We start from the raw sequence: 7,069 nt of genomic DNA, 5'->3' as shown, positions 1-7,069 counted from the left end.
TGTTTCTTTTGGTGTTTCATAGCTCTGCTGGCTGCTGGCAGAGTCATGCCTTCAAAAGATCACCCAGCTAGGAGACCCTAATCTGCTAATTATTAGCTCTGTGACAATAAGCAAGCCACTTAAACTCTGAGGCAGGTAAGCAAGTTTTGTCATCTGGAAAATGAAGGTAATACTTGCCCATGCCTACCTCATAGGATCTCATGTCTTCAACAAAAGAACAAGGCTTTACTGAGTCTCTCTTTCTTTCATTCTGCTTTCTGTTACACTGGTAGCTTGTCTCTTCATCTCCTTATTGATTGAAAACTATGTCACGGCAGGTACAGTGTCTGGTTTTCATTCCTTCCCATCCAAGATGCTTTCTAAATATTCATAGAAATGAATTACATTCCAAGTTAGAAATCCTCTTTCTCACATCATATTAAGCTTACCTGTGGTCTCAGTGAGGCAAGCACATTTTTTGAAGAAAGTGTTTCACCCTCTGTCCCTTGTTTCCCCATCCCAGGAAAAAAAAATGCAATTTATTAGGATAGTCTTGCAAATGATTCCCTGGTGATATTTTCAGATTCCATCAGCACTGTGCCAGGGCCATGGTGCACTTGCTGGGATGAGGGTGGGTGTGGAGAAGTGGAGTAAAGCCATTGTGCCCCCTGGGGCCAGCTGGTGGGGAATCATGAAAGTCATAACGAAAAGTCAGAACCTCATACATTAGAAAAGAAAGCATTGGGGAAAATAAGACTTTTGAGGAAAGGTGTGGCAAGACACAATAATATCTAAGAAACGCTGGTGTGGTATTGGGGATCTGGACGGATTGGATAAAGACAAGAAACAGAGTGGTTAGTCTGGCGTTGCAGGAGTGATGAAGGCAGCGGGATGGCAGAGGGGAGGGAAGTGCGTAGAAAGAAAAACTGTATGGAATAAAGTCATGGTAATGGATTGAATGGAGGAGGGGTTTATAATCGAGCCACAGAGGAGCTCCAAGTTGCATTTCTGCATGACTAGGGGAATAGTGATGCCAGCGAACAATGGAATTTTGGTTAAGGCGGGGAGAAGGAATCAGCATGAGGGGAAGATGCTGACTCAGGATTCCAGAGGTGTTTGGTCTGTGTGGGTACATCCTGATGGTGCCTCGTCTTCAAACTTCCCTTCCACAGAAAGTCCAATACTCTCCCCATGGGCTTTTAGCTTCCTTCACACATATGCTCTTCCTCACTCCTTTTCTATCAATCAAATCCCCTGAGCTGATGTTTCCCTGGGAAAATGATAACGGACACCACTTAGATTAGATACGAGAAAGTTGAAGAAAGAGTGTGCTCTGTGACATTCCCCTATGGACAGCCACCACAGCGTAGACTTAGGTTCTCTCCATGTCAGAGAAGCTGAGCCAGCCACAGAGATAGGGCAGCACAGCTGCCAGGTCCACCGTTCCTACTCAGCTGCCTCCTGAAACCCAAGCAACCTCCGTCCTGGGAGCTGTCTCAGGAGCATGACTTCCTCTTATCACCCATATCCTACTCCATGGTGAGTCGTCACCAGCACAGCCATACCCAGTCATGGCCGTGCAGCAGCCTTCACTCACATCTAAACACAGAGAAGAGGTGTGTTAACAGCTGAGGCACATGGACCACATTTATCTTTGTGGATGCTGCCTCCTGCTTGCCTTAATTGTCCTATCTGTTTATTCTAATTCCAGGAGCTTTTGTTTGATGTCATAATAGTATCAAAATAAAATATTGGTAATAATAAAAATAACAACTTTTTACGGAGCACCTCCTTTGTGCTAGGAATGTGCTAAATGTTTTGCTTGTATGTTTTCCTTCAGTCTTCACAGCAACTTTGTGAGGGAGATAACAGCTATTATTTTCCCCATTTTATAGATCAGCAGTCAGAGCGATATGAAAGTACAGTGAACTTACTCAAAGTTACAAAATTAATAATTATCAGAACCGAGAATTGAACCAAAATCTTAACCATTGAGCCTCTCAGTCACTAAGTTTCTGTTTTTTGGAAGTGTCTTCATAGTAAACATTTTCCTTCATCTAAACTCTTCTTTTTAAAAGAGTTTATTTATTTTTCTTATCTTCTTTATTTTTCACTGCTTGGCCTTGTGAAGTGACAGTTTGGGGGGCTGGTATTCTCAGACTCTCCAACATTCAGTTTCATCATCTGAAGATCACGGCCTTTGCTACAATGTTCTATCCAGAATCAGCTGCCATCCACAGTGGATATGGTATCAAAATCAAGGACAGGACATTAATATATCTATTGTGACACTCTCAAGTGTGCACATGAATGGCAATTTGCTTCTAAGATCACTTGATTGCAGTGATAGCAACTAAGAAGTTACCCCCTAAAGAACAATAAACCCAGTTCTGAGTGAACCGAAGTAAGCCTTGATGTCACAAGCAATGTTATGGACTTTGCCCAGAAGATGATGGAGAAACATACCATGGAGGGCAGGCTTTGGGGTGTTCTGATTGTTCTTTCAAAGGAAGCAACACTTGAGAATTGGGGAGCTCCTTTGGGGAAGAGTAACTTCTAAGTTCAGTATACCACAAATTGGCTTTTGAAATAATTTAAGTGATAAGTAGATGGACCTCTTTCAATATGTGTGTGTGTGTGTGTGTGTGTGTGTGTGTGTATATACATATATATATAGACTATATATATATATAGTCTATATATATATATAGACTGAGTCTTGCCCTGTCACCATGCTGGAGTGCAGTGCTGTGATCTTGGCTCACTGCAACCTCCGCCTCCTGGGTTCAAGCGATTCTCCTGCCTCAGCCTCCCAAGTAGCTGGGACTACAGGCCCATGCCACCACGTCCAGCTAATTTTTGTATTTTTAGTAGAGACTGGGTTTCACCATGTTAGCTAGGATGGACTCAATCTCTTGACCTTCTGGTACATCCACCTCAGCCTCCCAAAGTGCTGGGATTACAGGCGTGAGCCACCGTACCTGGCCCAATATTCTAATTTTTATATACATTTTTTCTTTTATAGATATATGACTCTAAGAAGACTAAAATACATAGCCTCTGTTTAATTATTAAATCAACTAAAATATATTAAACAAGTAATAGCTGTATTGGTACTTGAGTATGTCAAAAACGAAGAAAATGCTCAGAAGACTGGAGTTTTAATTATATACAGGTAGAAACAGCTCAAAAGGAGAATCTTGGTCCTTTTTTCTTTTCTTTTTGGTATTTTCTACATGCCACCACATTTTCTTCACAATCTAACAGGTGTTGAAGGTAGTACTCTGAACACAGAGACTCTAGTAAGTTGTGTCAATTCAACGTATGTTTCCTCAAGAAAATTTACATAAGCTCTTGCTAAAACCAAGGTCTTAGTCAACTATTACCATAATAATGCTTTGTTACAAACCACCCAAAACTTAATGGTTAGAGGAACAAGCATTTATTCTTATGTTTAAATGTCTCACTTGGAACAATGAGAAACAAAAGAATGCGACAAGATGTGTGGTCTCCCTCTTAGCAAACGTACCAGTTACTTATTACTCCATAATAAACAACCCCTTATTCGGTGCCTTAAAAAATTATTGGCTCTCCATTCTATGGATTGGCAAATTAGGAACAGCTGAAGTATCCTCTGAGCTCATTTGTGTGTTTGGTTTCACGTAGCAGGCCAGTTCAGGGCTACCTAGTCCAGGATGGTCTCACTCACATGGTTCTTGGTTGGCTGTGGCTGTTGGCCAAGGTGCCTCAGAGCTCTTCCCACGAGGCCCCTCTAGCAGGTTAGCTTGGGCTAGTTCCCGTGGCAACTAGATTCTAAGAGAGCAAGAGTAAACGCTGCAAGGCTCTGGAGACCTAGGCTTGGAAGTTATACAATATCACTTCCGTCATATTCTGTTTGTCAATGCAAGTCCCAAGGCCAGCTGAGATTAAAATAAACTCCACCACTTCAGGGAAGGATTTGCAAATAATTTGCAGTCATGTTTAATATGCCACAGGAGGAAGACAGTTTTCCTGTGAAGCAAGCTATCATGAAGAGATCGCTGTACCAGGAGTTGGAAAACCTGATTTTCAGTCCCTACATCAGTTTTAAAGTAGCTGGGTAATTTTTACCTCATTTTTTTCACCTCAATAAAATCCAGCACTGAAAACCTATGTTTCTAGGTTTCAAGTTTGGTCTCTATTTCTTGTGAGAGGGCTTTAAGGACCCAAATCTTCTAAAGTCTCTTAAGTTTAAGGTCAAAGCATTAGATCAATGTATGGTAACTGATTCTCTCCCCTTTAAAGATTATCATAGATGAAAGAAGGAACTATCTAAACCCACTAACCTAGTCCTGAAAGTGCTGGCCAAGGAGATGTCATATAGCAGTTACTGGGACTCTTCCTTAGGAGATATCTGGTATATTTCCATTGCCTTGGCATGATTTGTTGTTGCTGTTGTTTTGTTTGTCCTTTCTTCTATTCTGCTGCCTAGAAGGAAGATGTTTCCGTCTAGGAAGATAAGGATGACAGGAATGAGGTTCGCACTTGAGGGGAGTATTGAGCTCTTGAGCTGAAAGGAACCCAGCATCTGGGTGCTGTGAACGTCGTGGAGAAAAGTGGCCATATCGGCTCTAGACTGCATCTCTACAAACTTTTACATGTGAGAAAATTACTGTTTTCTTTAGGCTACTGTAGTTTCTTTCTATTACTGAAGACTAACTTTAATCCTACTAATAGATAAATATTAATACCTAAGATAATTGAGGTTTGACAATGTCTACCTACTCAGTGTTTTTAGACACAGATGACCATGTTGTGAACTGCACAACTTTAAGGACTGACAATTACATGAACTAAAATGTGAATGGTTTTCTACAGCGTTGAGCCACACGACAACCTTGTACCTAACAACTAGTACGATATGGAAAGAGGAAGTTCATCTCATACTAATGTGTTGTTCCTATACTTCTTGTTGGTTCACTCAGAGACCTCAGTATTCTTGCTCAAGTTGTTCGACTTGTGTTTTATCTTTTTTCTTTCTCTCTCTTTTTTTTTTATACACAGGGTCTTGTTCTGTCACCCAGGCTGGAGTGCAGTGTTGTAATCTTGACTCACTGCAGCCTCAACCTCCCAGCTGTACAAGTTTGAATTGTACACCTTTTTTTGAGATGGGGTCTCACTCTGTCACTCAGGCTACAGTGCAATGGCATGATCACAGCTCACTGCATCCTCTCCCGGGCTCAAGCAATCCTTCAACTTCAGCCCCACCAAGCAGTTGAGACTACAGGTACACACCACCATACCTGGCTAAAGTTTTGTTTACTTTGTAGAGATGAGGTCTCACTATGTTGCCCAGGCTGATCTTGAACTCCCGGGCTCAAGTGATCCACCTACCTCGGCTTCCCAAAGTGCTGAGATTACAGGTATGAGCCCCTGCACCTGGTGACTTTTAGAAGTCTATAACAGTTGGAATCCTCCCAAGAAAACAGAAACAGCTCTAGGTATTTCAGAGAAAACTTAATACATCTAAATAGATACGTAGGTAATAGAAAAATTGAGAAGTTAAATGGGTGGGGGAGGGAAAATGAGGCAGTCCTAAAATTATCAACAGAAGAAAGCTACTACAACTCTTTAGTTTAGAGGAACAAAGAGGAGAAGGGGTGTTACCAGAGCCCAGGAGCTGTACCACCTACAGAAGATAGACCATTCTGGACCTTCTCAGTAAGCTGGGATCTTAGAAGAAAGAACTATTTGGTGGGAGATGGAGCCACTGTGGACATATGCCTGCCCGTGGAGGTGCCCCCTGAAGCAGAGAGAGAAAAGGAGAAACATCCTGGTTTCATCTCTACTTCCTCCCTCTTCCCCTTGGCTGAATCTTTGCAGAAGTCAGAAAGAAAAGAGCCTTGGGAAACATAGTTCCTCGTGATACAGAGCAGAACAGAGGAAGCCAGGAAACTGACCTGCAAACAGGCAAGTGACTGGCACAGAGTATTTGTAGGAGTATTTGATTCATGCATAAAGGCACTGGGAACACGCAGTACTGCTTCATAGCCCAAGTTACCATGGGTGGCTCAAAGCTGAGCAGAAAATGCTTCTTTTATGCAGAACTCTTCAGTATCTTGAAAATTAGATGTTTTTATTATCTGGAAACAGCATCCTTGAAATAGACATTGCTATTCTTATGATAGTCTGCAACAGCAGTAATAAAGGTAAGCCTCCTTCAAATACCTCTGCAGATAACAAACATTAACTCAGAGAAATAAGAGAAAAAGAAAAAAACACAGTGGATGCTGCATAGTAACCACAGCTGAAGGTTTAGGGCTAAGCATAGTGGGGTATCTAATCCCAGCTTGGATCTTAGCTATTGTGTGTTCAGAAAGCTGACTGTATGATTTAATTCCTGTGAAAATCTAACCCTCAGGGAATTCCAACAACACTTGAAGTGAACTTTTTGAGAGAGGCCAGAACAGGATATTTGGGTTGCTGATGTTCATATGACATCACGTATATCCCCAGATGAATGGATCAGGCATCATTTGAATTCTATGAACATTTACTTCCAGAGTGTAATCTGTATTAATAAGCAAGCATGGTCTATGGTTTTTCTTTTTAAAAATGTCATTTTTATAGCCTGGGCAACATCTCTATGAAAAATTTAAAAAATTAGTCCTAGTTACTCAGAAGGCTGAGGCTGAGGTGGGAGGATGACTTGAGCACAAGAGTTCAAGGCTGCAGTGAGCTATGAAGGCGGTGACTTTGTGACTTGCAGAATGAGATGACTTCCCCAGGGTTTTCATTTAGCCTCATATATCCCAGTCATGGAGCTGAAGAATTCAGAAACCCAGAAATGAAATAGATGCAGACAATAAGAGCCCCAAGGGAAGCCTGCTTTCTCCAGTGAAAGAAGCAGGAAAAGGGCAGCCTACCAAGACAGAAAACTTGTAATAGTCATTCTATTCAAGCCAATTACCACAGAAAAAATGGTGGCTGCTCTCCCATCCATGCCAGCAAAGGCTGACGGGAAAGCCTAGATTTCCACCTTTGAAAGGCATAGTGAGTCATGCAAACAACCTCCCACCACACACACAAACACACATACACACACACACAC

This window comes from Trachypithecus francoisi, unplaced genomic scaffold, assembly GCF_009764315.1.
Source record: "Trachypithecus francoisi isolate TF-2019V2 unplaced genomic scaffold, Tfra_2.0 Lachesis_group4, whole genome shotgun sequence".
NCBI classification, from domain to species: domain Eukaryota; kingdom Metazoa; phylum Chordata; class Mammalia; order Primates; family Cercopithecidae; genus Trachypithecus; species Trachypithecus francoisi.
This window is presented reverse-complemented; position numbering follows the sequence as displayed.